The sequence below is a fragment of the Equus caballus genome, chromosome 4 (assembly GCF_041296265.1).
Source record: "Equus caballus isolate H_3958 breed thoroughbred chromosome 4, TB-T2T, whole genome shotgun sequence".
Classification (NCBI taxonomy): Eukaryota; Metazoa; Chordata; class Mammalia; order Perissodactyla; family Equidae; genus Equus; species Equus caballus.
The window spans coordinates 60,613,305-60,631,570 of NC_091687.1; the positions used below are offsets into that span (position 1 = coordinate 60,613,305).

Here is an 18,266-nt window from a genome sequence, read left to right on the forward strand (position 1 = left end):
TTTAGAGAACACTGAGGACAGTAAGCTGCCTTTTGTCTGCTGCACCGTCCTGCCCCTTTTCACTCTCCTCTTTTACTGAATGCTTTAGTCCCTAAATATTCTTTGCTTTTTCATATACCTCTATCTTGTGCATATATTAAGCCCGCTGCTTGGAATGCCCTTCCTCTACTTGACAAATTCCTAGTCATTCATCTGACCCCGCCTCACCATCACTTCTTCCTTGCGCCTTCTTTCACATCCCCAGTCAGGATGTACCATTTACTTCCTCCTTCACTTCATACACGCTCTTATATTACAGCACCGACCACATTCTATTGCTTATTTATTGGTGCATTAAGAAGAACAAAATGTTTGCTTCAGATTGGTTCTAGAGTACCATTAGGCACCATGAGTGCCTGTTTGAGGGCACAAGCCATTTGTAGTTAGATATTAAAGGCGAGTCAACTCCATGACACTGGAGGACTTCCCAATGTGCTGTGAGTCCTCTGAGAGGAGGGACTCTGTCTTTTCCACCCTCAGTGCCTAGCAGCTAAGTGGCGGGCTTTCAACGACATTGGGATGGGACTTGCACTCAGTGTGCTGTCGATATCACCCTAATCCCACTGGTTGGTGTGGGTAGATGTCAGTCAGTGGAACAAAAGAAACAAACATAATATTAAGAGCTGTGTGAAAGATAAATTCTTTTTTTTTTCTTTAAATGAGAATTATGTGGAAGAATAACCAAATGTGAACTTTGTGGTGGAAATACAGTCAGTGGTGAGATCTCTGAACGCTGCAGCAGAGAAGCAGGTCCGGGAGCCAAGGAGACGAGAGGCTGGTTAAGGAGAAGCTGCCGGTCTGTGCCGGCTCTCCCCGGACAGAGGCAGAGACAGTTTGAGGAGAGAGGCTGTGGGAGCACAGGGAGTAATCACTGCACTGCTTTCAGTGGGATTCTGAGGATCAGAAACCTATTCCTTGGAGGAAGGAAACGGCTAGTAGCTGGCTATTCTCTCTTTCCCTGAGAAGCCACTGGAAAGAAAGAGAAAGAGAGAGTTGATCCAATCACATTTCTTTGTAGACATGCTAAGGACAGGCCTCCTGGAGAGGACACCTAGATATTTACTAGTGAGAGTCCTTATCTATGAGAAACTTTTCGCAAGATGTTCCCAGTCGATGTAGGATGGCTTAGGATAAACACATCCAGAATCTTCGGATTTATTGGGCACAGCTCCCTGGAAAACGACATGTGAACTATGTAACTCTAAGAGTATAAACTTGAGATAGTTTGTGACCCAAGTTGTTATTTTTGCTTTAGTGATGACAACATACATCGGTTAGAGACCTCATCTGTTAAATCTGGGCCAGAGCAAAGCCTGATGTGGCAAGAAAGGACCCAGAGAGCAGCTTCCATGGACCAGGTCTCCAGGATTCACTGGTACCTCACAGTTACCTGTATTGTTGAAACTATTAGTAACTCTTATGACTGGGAAAGAGCTCCAACTCCTGTGAGTCTGATTTGACAATCCGTCCCTTTGTGTTATCTCTAGGATCCGACTCTTATGCACAGTTTATATTTTATTTATTTCTCTTAGTTTTTAGAAATATTGCTTTAAGTGAGATAATATTTGTAAACTCTTTAGTGTCTGATACGTAATAAAGCACTCAATAGCTATTAGCTTATGCTCTTTCTTGTTCTTCAGAAGTGTAAGCTTGACTCGGTTATGCTGATGGAGAACAGGAAAAAGGAGGGCACGTGTAGTGACAGCATGTAGGACAGCATTGAAAGATTCCACAAATACAAAAGCTCGAGATGAAAGAGCTGTCGAATACTTATACAGCCTTCTATTCCTTTTTGGAGATTTTTCCATCAAGAGTTCTCTACTTGTTCCTAGAGAAGTTCCAAAAAGAAGCCCAGAGGACACGCTTGGTAAGATCCTGAAGGTCATGGTCAGAAGGTCAGGGCTCACCCAGGTAGGCTGCCTTTCCTCAGTTAATGCCTCTCACTGGTCTGCAGGCTCAGATACCTGATTTGTTAGTGCCCCAAGAGAGAATCTATCTTTTAGGGACAGACTCACAGAAGCTGAAGTATATAAACTCAAGCATTCATGTATCTATTTATATGAGAAATAGAACTATTAGGTGGCATAGACATCCCTGTCCTTTGGCTGGTACCTTCTTTATAGTCTATTTGGAAAACCAAATTAGAATCAGAAGGTCACTTGGTGAGCAGGCATTCATTCAAAAATTTGATTTAGTGCTTATTAGGTACTAGACAATCTTTGGAAACAGAGGTTACAATAGTCAACAATATTTACAAATTCATGCTCCTAAGGAAGAGGAGCCAAGAAACAAGTAAACAACAATTAAAACTATCTCCAGATAGGGATAAGTCCTATAAAGAAAATAAAACAAGATGGGAGATAGCTTGTATTGGATGAAAAGGAGAAGGCACGTTAGTTAGGAAAGGCTCTCTGAATGACAAAAAAAAGCCAGTCACATGAGCAGGGCTGGGGAAACAGCAGGTGCACAGGTCCAGAGGCAGACAGAGTTTGTCAAGTGTGAAGAACAGAGGGAAGGCCAGTGTGGCTATAGGAAAGTGAGTGACGGGCAGAGTGGCGGGTGACAGTAGAAAAGGAAAATGGCGGTCAGTTCTCATCGGGCTTCAAGGGCCATCCTTAGGAGCTAGGACATGTTCTTTGTGCAATTGGAGACGAGTGGCTGATTTCAGGCAGGGGCGTGACTTTACAAATCTGTGGCCGCTGGGTGGACAACAGATGGGAGGGCAGAGCGGAAGCAGGGAGACCGGTCAGGAGGCCACTGCAGGGGTCCAGATGAGAGGCGATGGGGCCGGAATAAGAGCCACCGTGAAGACAGAAAGATTCAAAGGACATTTTGGGGATACTGCTGACGGGGTTCCTTGACTGGATGTGGAGGAAAGGGAAGAATCAAGAATGCCTCCTGGGTTTGGGTAATCAGAAAACAGGTACTAAGGCTGCATGATTTGAATGGTTTAGATGTCTGGCTGTGTTAGCCTGCTGAATCCTTCTCTATTGCTGCCTCCAAGACTGGAGAGATGGGCCAGGCCTCTCCTCCTCTGGGCACAGTGGGGGTGGAAGGGCACTGCCAATGCTGCCTTTTGACCCTCTTTTACTATGCATCCATTCCATTCATTCAACCCATATTTATTAAGCACATCTTGCCTGGCTAACCCTGTTTTAGGTCCTGGGACTATAGCGATGGAGAAATAGCACCATCAAACATCAACACTTGGTTGGGAGAGTTTGTGCTCTGTGGACAAGTCATTCCCCATCCTGCCTCCTGTCCACCCCTCCCTCCGACCTCCCGCTCCTCTATAAAGCTTCCTTCGAGTCATCTCTCTGCCAATCCTCGCTCCCACCCAATTCCTCCACCTCCACCCCCGCTCCACCCTGGGCAGTCCCTCAGCAGTCTTACGCAGGCACTTTCCCCAAGCACTCTCTGTGGTTCCTCCCCGCCTCCAGCTGTGGACATTTGGCTCTCGTGAGTCTTCCCAATCTCGCCTGACAAACCAAAGGTCAATCATCTTGCAGATGAGGTGAGGCTGGGCTTTCTGAGACACAATCTAGGGGATGAGTTGAGAGACGGCAGGAAGCAGCAGAAATCGTCATGAGTTCAGGGCAACCGAGGGAATCCTTCTAAAATACGTTTACCTCTGTGTCTTTAAGGAGTCAGCTGTTTCCATTAGCCCTCCTGCATCACATGAGAGCAGTGCTTGATACTGACCTGACCTCAGCTCTTGCTGGTAGCATGGTCCCCTCCAGGACACTTGCTCCTCCCCTCTCCTCATTCTCAATAAGAACAAACCACTTTGTATTTGTACAGCATTTTGTAAGTTACAACGTGCCTTACCTATTTGACATGGTCTCATTTCATCTTTAAACAACGCTAGGGAGCAGCCAGTGCAGATATTGGTAATTCATCTGAACATGAGAATGGCTTGTCCAAGTTCCCAGAGCCTAGCAGTCCCGTGGCATTTTTACTGTGTCACCTTCCCCTTTTGCTCAAAGCTTTCTAAAGAGCACGTTCTTAGTAATCCCCATATCTCTATTAATATATACATATAGGCTGCATCTAAACACGGAAAATGCCCGTAATCTGAATGTATGTTTTTCACACTGGCTTTTCTCAAAGATATATTCCTGGACACCGTCTGATGAAGTGGATCCAAGTTTCCGATAGGAAAATGTAATCTCTGAGAATTATGCTGCTAACCAACAACCCAGCGTCAACCGAATCACAGACTGAATCAGTGTCTGTTGAAAAAGCAGTGCTCTATCAACTAGAAACTTCTAAAGAAATTTGATTTACCACTTAAAATAGTAAATAATAGAATTGTAGACTTAGAAGGAAACTGTGAGGTCATCTAATGCAGCTCATTTATTTCACAGATGCGGATCCTGAGACCCAGAGAGGTGCAATGAATCCCATGAGGACACATACATAAGTCAGGGAGGGGTGAGACCAGAAGGAAGCTTCTGGTCCCTGCCTGGTGCTCTTTCCACCACTCCACTTGCCTCCCTTTTAGAAGTTCTAATTCATGGCCGGCTCTGTGGCTGAGTGGTTAAGTTCGCGTGCTCTGCTTCAGCGGCCCAGGGTTTCGCCAGTTCGAATCCTGGGCGCGGACATGGCACCACTCCTCATAAACCATGCTGAGACTGCGTCCCACATGCCACAACTAGAAGGACTCACAGCTAGAAAATACACACTATGTACCGGGGACCTTTGGGAGAAAAAGGAAAAAAATTAAAATCTTAAAAAAAAAGTTCTAATTCTATGCTCACTAATCATTAGAAGAACCCCAGTGGGTGTGTTGGTTTTTTTTTTTTTTCTTATTTCAATTCCTGGTTCTTTTTCAAAACCTAAGCTATAAATTACATACAGAAGTTTTAAGTGAACAGTTTAATGAGTTTTGACAAAAGTATACGCCTTAAAAGACATATCTAGAAGTGGAATTGATGGGTAATAGGGTAGATGTATATTTAATTTTATAAGAAACTGCCAAACAGTTTTTCAAAGTGGCTGTACTTTTTCACATCCTACCAGCAATTTATGAGAATTCCAGTTTCTCCACATCCTTACCAATACTGGTATTCTCAGTCTTTAAATTTTAACCATTTTAGCAGATGTGTAATGCTATCTTACTGTGGTTTTAGTTTATGTTTCCCTGATGATTAATGATGTCGTTAATCTTTTCATGACCGACGTACTATTCAGTGTACACGGGGATAATTTACAAATTCAACTAGATGAAAAACAAGCTAAAGAGCGATGATTTTGTTTGTCACCTTAGAATTCAGTACTTCTGCAGGGAAATCTGGAAATTCTGGTTTGCTTTTCATGAACTCTCCAGGCAAGTTTCAACGGATGCTTTCTTTTCTCTCAACAGATTACTTGTGGCAAGCAGATATATTCAGAAGCATGCCATTAGTGATTCTTTCTAAAGTAGTTGTTCCAGCAATTAAATATTTGATGATTTCAGTGAGGACATTAGTTATAAACATTTAAGAGGGGAGGCAATGGAGTGTAGGGAAAAGTGTGGCCTTTGAAGTCACGGAGAATTAGATTTCGATCTGGCTCAGGTTCTTACAAGTTTCCGTTTTCTTGCCTATAAAATGGAGGCAAGGATACCTACTGCATTAGCTTTCTTATTGAGGGCCTAACAAATTACCACAAACTTGGTGGCTTAAAACAAACACATTTACTTTACAGTCCTGGAGGTCAGAAATCCAAAAGGGGGCTCACTGGGCTAAAATCAAGATGGCGGCAGAACTGCATTGCCCCTGCGTTTCCTCCCCTTTTTCAGCTTTCAGGGGCTGCACACACTCCTTGGCTGGTGGGCTCTTCCATCCTCACAGCAGCAATGGCAGGTTGAGTCTTTCTTGCATCACGTCACTCTGACTCTGCTGCTGTTGTCACATCTCCTCTGACTGACTCTCCCACCTCCCACTTTCATTAATAAGGGTCCTATGTTGACATTGGGACCATTATGCTGACACAATCCAGGAAATCTCCCCATCTCAACATCCTTAACTCAATCACATCTGCAAAGTCCCTTTCACCACGTAAGGTAACATGTTCATAGGTTCTGGGGATTAGGATGTAGACAACTTTGGGGACTACACCTACTTTACAAGGTTGTTGTGAGGATTAAAAGTAAAGGTATATAAAAGATCTGGCTCCTGGCGACTGTTGAATAATGAAAGCCGATGGTAGATGAAGCACCAAGTTCAGCACAGAAGTCCTAAAGCGTGGTAAGGCTCAACAATTTCTGTTCCCGTCCCTTCCTCCTTTGGAAGGATCTGGAGAACAGTGGTCTCTTGAACCTCATTCTCTTGCCAGTCTGTTCTCTACTCTGTCGACAGCAGTAAGGCAGCCTGGGCCAGAGGAAAGAGGTCCAGATGGGAGATCAGCAGTGCTCTAGAGGAGGGGAGAGAAACAGCCAAACTATTCTACCCGAGGGATGATGAGGAGTATTGAAGGGCATTTGTGGCCTAACAAGTGACTTCCCAGGTCAAGGTCCTGAGAGCACAACTGACCACAGTAATAGCAATCAAACAGCACTGCGGTGGCTTAAGCCCCAGCCTGCAGAATTGCGGGACCCCTAACCCTCACCCCCACCCCCCCAATAGAGCCTCTGGTTCCAGCGGAGACGGGGGGCAACTCACACACTATCCCTGGGGCAGACCATGTTTCTTTCACTGCTCCCCAGCAGTGGACCCCACTTGTGCTCTCCACATGGCGCCTTCCTCTCCGCTGCGGATGGGCTGGCAGCCTCAGAGAAGCCTGTGACACTAGGGCCATGTCCTGAGCTAGTCCACTGTCAGACCCATGCCCACCTAACCTTCTCCGGGTCTCCACCCGTGTCATCTGCTCCGGGCCCCGGGACTGGGTTTACACTCTACTGCCACCACCCACGTACCAGTTCTGCAGCCCTGTGAGGCTCATCCAGGCCTGGTCTCCACTGAAGTCACTGAAGCCAAGCCTCACCCTTGTCCCTCCTCTAGGTCCTCTGACCACATGGCACAAGTCTCAAGAGCACTCGTCACTGGATGCACTCAGCGCTGTACATGTGCATGTCCATTACAACAACATTCCGACAGCTGGCAGTCGAGAGCCTTGAGTAAGGGGCGCCTTTGCTAATTCACAAAAAGGTGCCATAAGGACTAGCAGCAGCGTCCCTGCCACGGAGGAGCCTTGAGAGCTTCTTGGCCCTCCCCTGGCACATGTGAGGCAGATTCAGCCCTCCGGACCCTGTGCTCTCAACCCCTTGTCTTATCCCCAGCACAGAGGATCCAGACAGCACTGGCACTGATGAGCACAAAGATGCCCAGCAAGCCATCCCAGCCAGGCTGAAGCAGAGAGGTGCCCCTGCTGTGCCACCTCCCCAGTGCCATCCCTCCTTTCTGTCCCTGGCACCGTCCCTGGAGAAGAAGGTCTCTCTCACCGGAACACAGGAGGGACGAAGCCTCCCACCCTCCCTTTCTACACCGCCCCCAGCTGCTGAAGGCGCTGCCCCTCAGATGTGTTGGGGTCCAGGGTTGCTTTCGTTTTCCCAGCTGGCAGGAGTTTCTCCTCTTCCAGCTCTGTGACTCCATAAGGCACTGCAAACAAGGAGGGACCTGTACAGGCCTTGAAGAGTGACATTTGAGGGTCCATTGGGTAGCCTTCCATGTGCTCAGAGAGAAGGGAGAGGTGTGACAAAGCTCCTGCTGTCTGTTCTTATAGGATGAGTCACACTGAGCAGAGGGTGTGAAATATTAAACAGCGCAGCCCAGAGCACTGTGATGATTTAAATGCCACTCACTGTGCTGGGAGGCAGAGGCTGCACTGTGTGGTGTGGCAGGAAGTCACAGACCCTAAGGTTTGGGTGACCAGGGGCATGGCGAGAGCGTCCCCACAGAGTGCACAAGTTGTCAGTTGCTAATTATGTCAGTCAGTGGCTGAATGGGTCAGTGGAACAGGTGGCACCAGAGAGAGAGGATTTCTGTGAAGGACCCAGGCTGTGTGGGGAATGAGCGGGTTAGCAACTGACAAAGAAATTAATGATGAAGTTACTGACGAACTGGCCGTGAGTGGTAACTCAGCAAATAGCAAAGACATTCCAGCAATGGAAAACCTTCCAGACTTCTTCCTTTCTTCTCAAAGCTATGACTTAATGAAGTGCACACACGTGCATATGCACAAACACACACGTACTCAATGAAAGTGAGGATTCTCTGAGATTCTTCAGTCTCTGTCACATACCTCCTTGTCAGAGAGTAGCTTTAGGAAGATGCCTATGTTTTCCATTTCTTAGCTTTTTCTCTGAAAGAGAGCAAGTCTCAGCTATTCCTTTGCTTTCCAACCATTCCTCTGGAAAGATTAATAGCTATGTCAGTGATAGAAGATTAGAAGTGCAATAATAGTCATAATGATACAATAATTTCATTTGACTTTCTCTACTTTAAAATCTTTCCTGGACATTATCCCATCTGAGGCTATCAATATTAGGATGCTGTGGAGAAAAACAAACAAAAGTGATGACAAAGTACTTTGTAAATAATTGAATACCAATCATTCATCCCGGTAGTGTTCTAAAGGAAAATAGCCTTAGGCGATTTTAAGGGCTTTCACCGTAAATAAGCCACCATAAAATCTATTAACATCAGTCCTCCCTTTAAATTGTCGTTCTGTCTTTTAAAACTGTTGCTTTGCTAAGCTGAAAGGAGCAGAGTGAAGGATTCAGAGCAGGTGGATAGAAAGAGCATACAAAAGGCTCCTTAGGCAGGAACAAGGATGCAACACTAACATTTCACTGCATCAACCCCCTCACAAAGTCATCTTATGACACTGGTTTCTTCCTTGACCTTTTAGTCAATAAGCAAAGTCGTGCTTCTCCTGGGGAGATCCCCCATCCCCGCCCCGCCTCACACCAGCCTACCCCTGGGAGGAGACTTTACCCAAGAGATTATTTTGTGCCCTCTCCTTTTAACAACTGTGATCATTAGTATACAATCTAAAAGGTTAAAAACCACCTACATTTTGATTTACTTGTTTTCCAAAAGCATGAGCCAGGTACAGTGGTTAATTTTTGTGGCTTGCCTTCTGGCTATGAGTTATCACCACCTTACTTTACAGTTAAAATATCTGCAAGTTAGTGGCCAACTCTCTCTTTAAACAAGGAGAAGTAGTTTGCATTCTTGTCACTTTGCTTTTGGCTTATTTGATATTGCCTGAAGATAATTGATGGTTATGTAATAATAGGCAAACCTCCCTCCCCCAAGGGATGTCACAAGCTTAGAGAGGATATGGGATGAGTCTTGAGGCTGAAGAAGAAAGAGAGATCCCCCTACTGTTGACCCCAATGTGCACAGGTCAGGGAGGAGGGTGATTCTTCAGGACATTTTGGGGTGGCAACCACTAACTTTCTGTGGACCCAGCCACGCCCACCCTGAGGGGATGTCTTGGGGGAAAATGACCCTCTTTATGTAGTGTTTACACTCAAAGAGCTGTGTCATTAAAGGGCTATAGTGTTGGCCTGGAGCAATCATAGTGAGCCAGGGAACAGAGATTTCCTTTTCGCAGTGACCCAGGACCCAGAGGCACGATGGTGGGTCGGTCAGTGGTTCTAGGTCATCAAAGCGTTTCACGTGGATGGCCAGAGATCGCATCAGACTATGGGATCACCAGATATCAGTGGAGATCCGGCCAGGTCACTGCAGGGGATCTAACAGTGGGTGGATGGCTGGATGGCCCATTTGTAAGGATCATTTTTGCCCCTGGCAGGAAGCTTTGAAAATGTTTGGGGTGATAGTTTAAGGATATTACTAGTGGGTTTGGAAATCATACAACAATTGTGAATTTATAAGAAAATCATTTTGAATTATTTTCAATTAACTATTAACAAGAACTAAATATTTAGATGCAATAAATTTAATTGGCTTTTTGAAAACATTTTTACGAGATGCTGTCGTAATGACTGGTGTTGGCTGGCTGTTGGAAGTGTCAGTCTGTGAGAGGATTGAAAAGTTGGAAGCATGTGCATGCGGTGCTCAGAGAGCACAGGGAAATGCATGAAATGCCTGGCCGGCTTTAGAGGCCAAGGCACAATATAGGTCACTACCAAGTGACGCTCCGGTCAACACCCAGGACACCAAAAGCAGATCAGTGTATCCTGAGAGCCCTAAATTCCAGTCCCAGCCACCTGTCTCCAGTCACAGCCAGATGTCTCTGAAAGAGAGGCCCAGCCTTTCCATTAATTCCTGCAGGAGGCAGCTGTTGACTGCACTTTATATCTCAGCCATTGGTCTAGGTGCTGGAGATCTGGCACTCACCAAAGCCCTGTCCTCATGACGCTTACATTTGTAGCAGAAGACAACAAACAAACATGTTAACATACAACCTAATGTCAGGCGGTGACGGGTGCCATAAAGAGAAATAAAGCAGAGAAGGGGAAAGAGGGATGTCACCTTAGACAGCATGATTGGGGAGCCTCCCTGATGAGGCCATACAGGAGCCAGGCCCTGGAGGGGAAGAGGATTCTGAGCAGAGGGAGCGGCCAGTGAAGGACCCCATGGTGGTTCACGGAACTGTTAGGAAACTACTGTGACTGGAGTGAAGTGAATGGATTAAGACATTTGGCTGTATTTTCAGTGAAATGGAAGCCATTGGAGTGTCTTGAGGAAGGGAGCGACTGATCTGGTTTACTTTCTTAAAAGTTCCCTCCGTTTGCCATGTGAAGAATGGATTGCAAGTGGTGGGCAATGTCGGAGCAGGGGGCCCAGTACCAGTGGTGAGATGGTGGTGACATGTAGAGTGTAGGTGCGATAGTAGAGATGATGAGAAACGATCTGTTCAAGGTGCATTTTGAAGCTGGAGCCAATAGGAGTCGCTGTTAGATTGGATTTGGTGAGGGAATCTGGGAGAAAAGAGTCTATGATGATTCTATGGTATTTGGCCTGAGCAACTGGGTAAATAGAGATGTTATTTAGTGAAATGTGTAAAATTTGAGGAGGAACAGGTTTTGAGGGGGAAAGTGAGGGTTAGGTTATTGGTATGTTAAGCTTGAGACACCTGTGAGATAACCAAGTGGAGAGGTCAAACAGGCAGCAGAACACGGCGGCTAGAGTTGAGGGGAGAGGTCAGGGATGAGACATTAATTTGGGGGTCACAGTGTATAGTTGGTATCCAAAGCCTCGGGGCTGGATGAGATCACCCAGGGTGTGGGCATGATACAGAAGGTGTCCAAGGCCAGCCCTGGAGCACTCCCCAGGGAGAGACCATGAAGTTGAGGAGGATTCGGCCAAGACTAAGAAGGAGAGGCCAAGGAGGTCAGAGGTAAATCAGGAGAGGGCAACCAGGAGACAAGGAGGTTTCAGCAGGAAGTAGAGTGTGGTCAACCATGGCAACTACAGTCAAGAGGCACGAGGCCTGCGAACCAATTGAACACTGGATTTGGCAACATGGGGAAAAGAGTGTCTTTCAGGAGCTGTAGCGGGAATAAATGGGAGGAGAGGAAGCAGAGTGAGTACAGCCGACTCTGGAATTTTTCTATGAATGAAAGCAGAGAAATCAGGCAGAAACTGGAGGTGATGTGAGGTCAAGGGAGGACTTTTTCAAAAATGGGAGCTACTGCAGCATTGTGTTTTCTAATGGGAGTTATTCAGTAGAACAGAAAAAAAGTGATGATGCTAGAGTTCAAATGAATCCCCAAACAAATAATCCAGTTTCTCAAAGTTCTTGCATTCCAGGAGGCAGGCTCCCCATGCTGCCCCATCTGCCTCACTAACACCTGGAATAGAAGGTGGTAAGGGTCCCAGATTTCGAGCAGGTAGGTGGCAACAGTAGGCAATATACGTACCCGCATGTCCAAGTTTCTCTTGTAAATTATTACCTTGTTATATCATGACATTTTGCAACAGGATTTTGTTTGCTTGTTTGTTTGAGGAAGATTAGCCCTGAGCTAACTACTGCCAATCCTCCTCTTTTTGCTGAGGAAGACTGGCCCTGAGCTAACATCCATGCCCATCTTCCTCTACTTTATATGTGGGACGCCTACCACAGCATGGCTTTTGCCAAGCCAGGCCACGTCTGCACCCGGGATCCGAACCGGCGAACCCCGGGCCGCCAAGAAGGGGAACGTGCAAAATTAACTGCTGTGCCACCGGGCCGGCCCCACTGCAACAGGATTTTACGTTTAATTTTTGTGCACTTTCTTCAACTTGTTCCTTAAAAAAAAAAAAAAAAAAGAAAAAAATGAAATAAACTATGGGGCTGGCCCGGTGGCGCAGCAGTTAAGTTCGCCTGTTCCGCTTCTGGGCAGCCCGGGGTTTGCGGGTTCGGATCCCAGGTGCCGACACGGCACTGCTTGGCACGCCATGCTGTGATAGGCATCCCACATATAAAAAGTGGAGGAAGATGGGCACGGATGCTAGCTCGGGGCCTGGCTTCCTCAGAAAAAAGAGGAGGACTGGCAGTAGTTAGCTCAGGGCTAATCTTCCTAAAAAAAAAAAAAAAAAAAAATCTAAGACAACAGGTAAAGGACTGAAGTGGACCAGGGTGAGGTGGCTGTCTGGTTTCAATAGCGACACCTAGTGGCAGTGGATAGCACTAGCTGAAAAGAATTGAATTCCTTACTGAGCCGATTTTCCATTTTTTTCCTCCCTTCAGGTCATGGCATCGGGACTGACCTTTTGTATTGCATAAACATCCATAAAGCTTCTTGGGGTCATCTGAGGAGGGAGATCTCCAAAGAAGGGAAAAGGCCATTTTCCTGGTGGGTGGGATGAGGGCCCAGAGTCATAATTTAATTTGAGTAACAAGGATAATCTATTCATCTTCTGAGCTTAAATGCTCCTTGGGTAATTTGGGGGGTTGGGTTCTCCCCTGACCTGAATTTTCTGAGGAGAGGCTTGGGCTGTTACCATTCTTTCGCTGTATAAACTGAGAAAAGTGTCGGGATGGACTCTGGCCAACAGAGGGTCTCACCTTGTGGCTTCGACCTATAGGCAAAGGTCAGTAGTGGGTGTTCACTTGAATGAATTTTGGTTAGCTCTTAAATTATACCTTCTTCCAAGACCCTTAAAGGAGCACCACAATTTTATAGACAGCTTTAAATTTCATCTTTTCTGCCAATGGCTTCATGCTACAGAAGGTCCTCAAGACTCTACAATTCCCCAGATGCGACAACTCATGCAATCCCATTGGTGTCACAAGCATGTCATAGTCTCAATCTTTACTTTAAATTATGAAAAGAATAAACTGTGCAAATAGATGAAAACATCGAAAACGATAAAGGGAGAAACGCACACAGCTGAAAAAATGTTTCTACCCTGAAGTATTTACCATGATAATATCACAAAAGGTCATCACACATATGGGAAAATTACAGGGATTAGAAGATAAATAAAATTCAGGAGTTGGATTTACAAATCAACTTCCCAGTTGGATTCTGAGGCAAATAAAACAGGAATCACAGTGCCAGTAACTCTCTCGGTTTGCAGTAGCTTGATTTTCAAGTTTTTTGTGAAAACACAATTCTTCCCATCCTATTCCAGCCTGGTATGTATTTTTGTATTAACTTAATTCTTGGTTTTGTTTAATGTGTGGGGAAAAATTTATGCTTCGTTGGAAACTGTGCATTGTCTAGACTCCAGAGAACATCCCTCTGGGGGTTTTCCGACGCCGATTATATGGAAGGCATTTTGTAACTGTAAATTGTAGATTACTGATAACAATGCGAAACAACTCTTGTCTGTAGACATGCACACGCTGCCCTGTCTAGGAGAGGTTTAATTGACTCTCTTCTCCCACAGCGAAAAGGGCCAGTTTTGTCTCTATTTGTATATTCATTTCAATGTTTCTGATCTATAAACGTGTCTGTTTTTCAACTTCTCCCTTAATTTGGTTGTAGAAGACCCTTACTGGTTTCCTCATTAATAAAATATTTAACACATTTTCAGTTTTATATTTGTATTTATGTTATGATTCTGCCTTATTTTGAAAATTATCTTCTGAAAATTATCATTTTTGAAATTATTTTGAAAATAAGCTTTTTGAAAATTATTTTTCTATCTTTTTAAAGTTTGTACCTACTACTTCTATTTTATATTGCCTTACTATATTCTATACAGCTTTTAAGTTGCCTTAGATCCTTTCCAGAATAAGTTGGAGTATAAATGAATAAATAGTAAGTGCTCAATAATCAAAATTTTAGGTGATCTCTAAAGTTCTTTCTTTGATAGTCTATGTGTCTGGGAACAGAAGGTCAGAAGTAAAGCTTTGTCAGCTGGGGAAGTCCCTAAAACATTGTCCATGTCTATTGCTTTGTTTTCAAGTTGTGCTTGCTTATAGGAACCAAGGCAGAACATTGCCAGGTGGCCAAACAGCAGAACCAGTCCAAACCAGAAAGGTCCAAGATGGCGATGGGGTGCCATGTGCCAAAGGAAAGGTGTGCAAAAGGCGCTGTGTGCAGGAAGGAAAGATCTGCGCATGCCCCAAATGCCCCCGCCCGAGCACTGATGTGGAGCCTTCTCCACCTTCACATCCCGTAAGCAACCTGCTCACTTTCCCTTCTCAGAGAAGGTGTTTTAGAGCTGGAGCTGTGCCTCCTCTATTGATTGGTCAATGAATAACGTTTCTGCTCTGCTGTTTGGCACGCTTCTCCTTCTATTGGTGCGGGTGGCTCTAGGCAAAAGGGCCCACTTACTGGTCACCCGTCCTTTGGGGCTCGGTAACAGCTTCTTCTCTCATAAGACTTTTCTTATTGTGGGAAAATACACATAAACCTTACCATTTTAATCACTTTTTAAGGCGTATGCTTTTTTGCAAGCAGGGTATAATATGAGAGTTCCCTGAGAAAATACATTTGACCCAGGAATCGGCGATGTGTTAGCCATGTCCTAGCTGTGTCCCAAATTCAGAATTTAACACACCTGGGCATTAATTTGCCATCGGGGTTCTCCACCAGCTAGCCCATTTCCACACTTTGGAACAAAGTGCATTAATAACATGCTGCACTTGGGTACAGACCCTGGGTTACCCCACTTCCTGCTGTCACTGTTGGAAACCACAAATCCTTGATTTAAGTAAATTTTTGAAAAGGGAATTCAGTAATAAAATTCCTTGTAATTACCATGCTACCTGTGACTATAGTTAAGCAGGGAAGAAAACAATTGGAGTAATCAACTTAATGCAGGGGACTTGTGATACATTTTGACTTTGACAGCCTTTGCTTTAGGAAGTTGAAAAAAAGGGGGAAGGAATACTTTGAAATTGGCTGTGGTTTTTAATCATTTGTATAACTCAAGACAGAAAACAATCTGAAGAGTTTTATAAAAGAGCTTAGAGAGGTTGCTTCCTTTTTTTATTCAAAAGCAATGAAAAGAAAGCTTCCTTTTTGTTCATTTACTATTTAAATGGCCCACTGGAGGTAAACACAGGCTGCTCTTGGCTAGAGGCAACCAGCGTGGGGGCTTGGCCATCTTGAACCCTAACCTTCCTTGGAGAGCAGAGGGTACGTTTGTCAGCACACCTGTAACCATTCACAGCATGAGTCAGGAAGCCCTGTATTGGCAATGCAGCCTGGCTGATGAGAGTACAGCCTTCAGAGTGTTCAGATTTACAGCATGCTATATTCTCCTCAGCTGTTCAACTGCTAAGCCAATGCTGTGTGTATATATATATACATATATATTTATATTTGTGTGCTTGTATGTGAGGAAGATTGGCCCTGAGCTAACATCTGTGCCAGTCTTCCTCTACTTTGCCTATGGGGCTCTGCCACAGCGTGGTTTGATGAGTGGTGTGTAGGTCTGCGCTCGGGTTCTGAAGCCATGGACCCTGGGCCATTGAAGTATAGCACATGAACTTAACCACTACAGCACCGGGCCGGCCCCTGAATGCCATATATTTTTGGTCTTTCTTATGGCAGTATCTTTCTTCCAGGTTATCATTTTTTGCATCATCTAGGGTAGGTTCAACTTCTGCAATAAATAGAACTAAGATGTCACAGCTCAAATACAAGTTTCTTTCTGACTCGTCTATCAGCCCAGCATGGGTGGGTATTCCAGGATGATGGTGCTTTCCTCCATGTGGTGACTCTAGGATTTTCTGCAGGCTCCACTGGGTCCTAGGCAAGAGGCAAACTCTCTAAGCTGTCTTCTGCACAGTGCTTGAGTTATTTTCCTAAGGCATACTTTGATCGTGACCCTTGCTCATGAACTATACTCCATAGAATATTTAGGAGGGATTGCAGGTAATGATACGAAGTCTGTGTAATAATACAGAAAAGTGTTTATGATAATGGAGTAAGATTACAGGTGCTTTTCCCTTCAAAATGTTCTTTTCCAATCAAAACAGGAAAAAGAGAAAAATTAAAATTAGAAACAAGAAAGCGAGCTTGTAAGAACACTTCATAACATCTTTTCAGCTTAAGTTCTTCAAAAGTCCTCTTCTTTCCCCTTATAGCAAAGAGTCCATTTAGAAATCAAGAATTAGTGTGCACTTACTCTATGCTTTACATTGTACTTGGTGCTATGATGGATGCAGAGGTATAAGATAGGGTCCTTGGCCCAAATGAGTTCAATAAGGAAACCTGTTAGCTCACAGGTTGGGTTCTCCAAGTTTGACTAACGAGGAACAATTTTTATGTGAAGGTAAGGTTTCAAAACTTCAGAGCCCCCATTTTGCCCAGCTTCTCCCTAATTCGCCTTCTCCTGAGGGAGATTCCCAGCTCCACCAATTCTGGCTCGAGGAAGGTGACTTTCCTGATCTATCTCCAGTGCTTTGGCTCAATCATGGACACAACTGGTCCCTTAATTCCTAATAAGCCTGGTGAGACCCAGATGGAACAAACACAGAAAGAAATGTACAATTAAATCTAATATAAAAATATAATTTAAAATTAGGGAACAGTCCACAAGACCACTTTTACTCCTGACACCAACTGCAAGTTTGGGGGTCCCCAGGACTGCCCTCAGGTTCAATAATTCACCAGAAGGATTCACAGAACTCACTGAACACTGTAGTCATGGTTATGGTTTCTCATAGAGAAAGGACAGAGATTAAAATCAGTGAAGGGAAGAGACGCAGGGGACAGAGTCCTGGAGAGTTGTTTTCTCTCAGTGGAGTTGTGGACAGTGCTAACTTTCCCGGCAACCATGTGTGACAATACGCACAGAGTGCTGCCAACCAAGCTCACCTGAGCCTCGGTGTCCAGAGTTTTTACTGGGGCTTGATCACATGGACTTAGTTGACTGCCTGGGCAGCTGACCTTTAGTCTCCAGCCCCTCCAGAGGTAGAACAGATACTGCATGGCCTAAAGCCCTCACCATAAATCACATCGTTAGACCAACTGGTGTGGTCCAAGACCCCCAGGGAAACAAAGACACTCTTATTAGGTGGGACATTCCAAGGGCCTAGAGATCAGGAGCCCAGGGCAAAGGCCAGAGCTTGCAAGAAGATGGTTTATTTTGGTAAGTGGTCCCAAAGGGGAGAGGAGCAACTGGGAAGAGTGAAGCAGGTAAGGAAGGAAAGACAATCTAAGAACAGGTTGAGGACCATCAGTCATGAGGACCACCACTTTGGGAACTGAGGCTAGGGGACCCTGCTAGGGACTCTCCAAGGAGCTATGTAGAACGTGTCTCAGACTTGTCTGCCCTGGACACGGAAGAGGACTGTTATGTACGCACCACCTCCCACTCTCTTTAGAGAAGAGTTGCTTCCTGAAGGTAACTCCCTTGCTTCCAGGTCTGCACAGGTAATGGAATGGCTGAGTGGTTCCCACAAGTGGTGTCAGAGAAGCAGAAAGCAAGAGATATAAGTTTACATCTGCATGGGTTGCTGTAGCAATGGCTGAAGTAAAAAGGTGAGCCAGGAAGAGGTGAGTTGGCGCATGGAGGTATATGATATGGGGAGGGAGAGAGGAGCAACTCCATGTAATTTGTTCTTGAAGTCTATTCTACTCTGTAATAGCAGCGTCTCCTTTCACCTCCTACCTTCTACATTGAATATTTCTCATCCTTCAACTGGTCTTCCTGAGTTATTTTTTTTTCCTTCCCCTTTCATTTTCTTTTTGCTGAGGAAGATTCTCCCTGAGCTAACACTTGTGCCAATCTTCCTCTATTTTGTATGTGGGTCACCACCACAGCATAGCTGCCAACAAGTGGTGTAGGTCTGGGCCTGGTAACTGAACCTGGGCCGCTGAAGCAGAGAGCACTGAACTTAACCACTGGGCCACAGGGCTGGCCCCCAGGCCTTTCTTATCTAGT

General features: G+C 45.2%; 1 long non-coding RNA gene across 1 annotated transcript; it reads left to right on the forward strand.

The window, feature by feature from the left end:
• The first annotated feature begins 461 nt into the window (after positions 1-461).
• Positions 462-13,938, forward strand: LOC138923958 (uncharacterized). The gene is made up of 3 exons (XR_011438337.1): positions 462-817; positions 1,295-1,414; positions 12,667-13,938. It is a non-coding gene; the product is annotated as an uncharacterized lncRNA (long non-coding RNA).
• Positions 13,939-18,266: the final 4,328 nt, after the last annotated feature.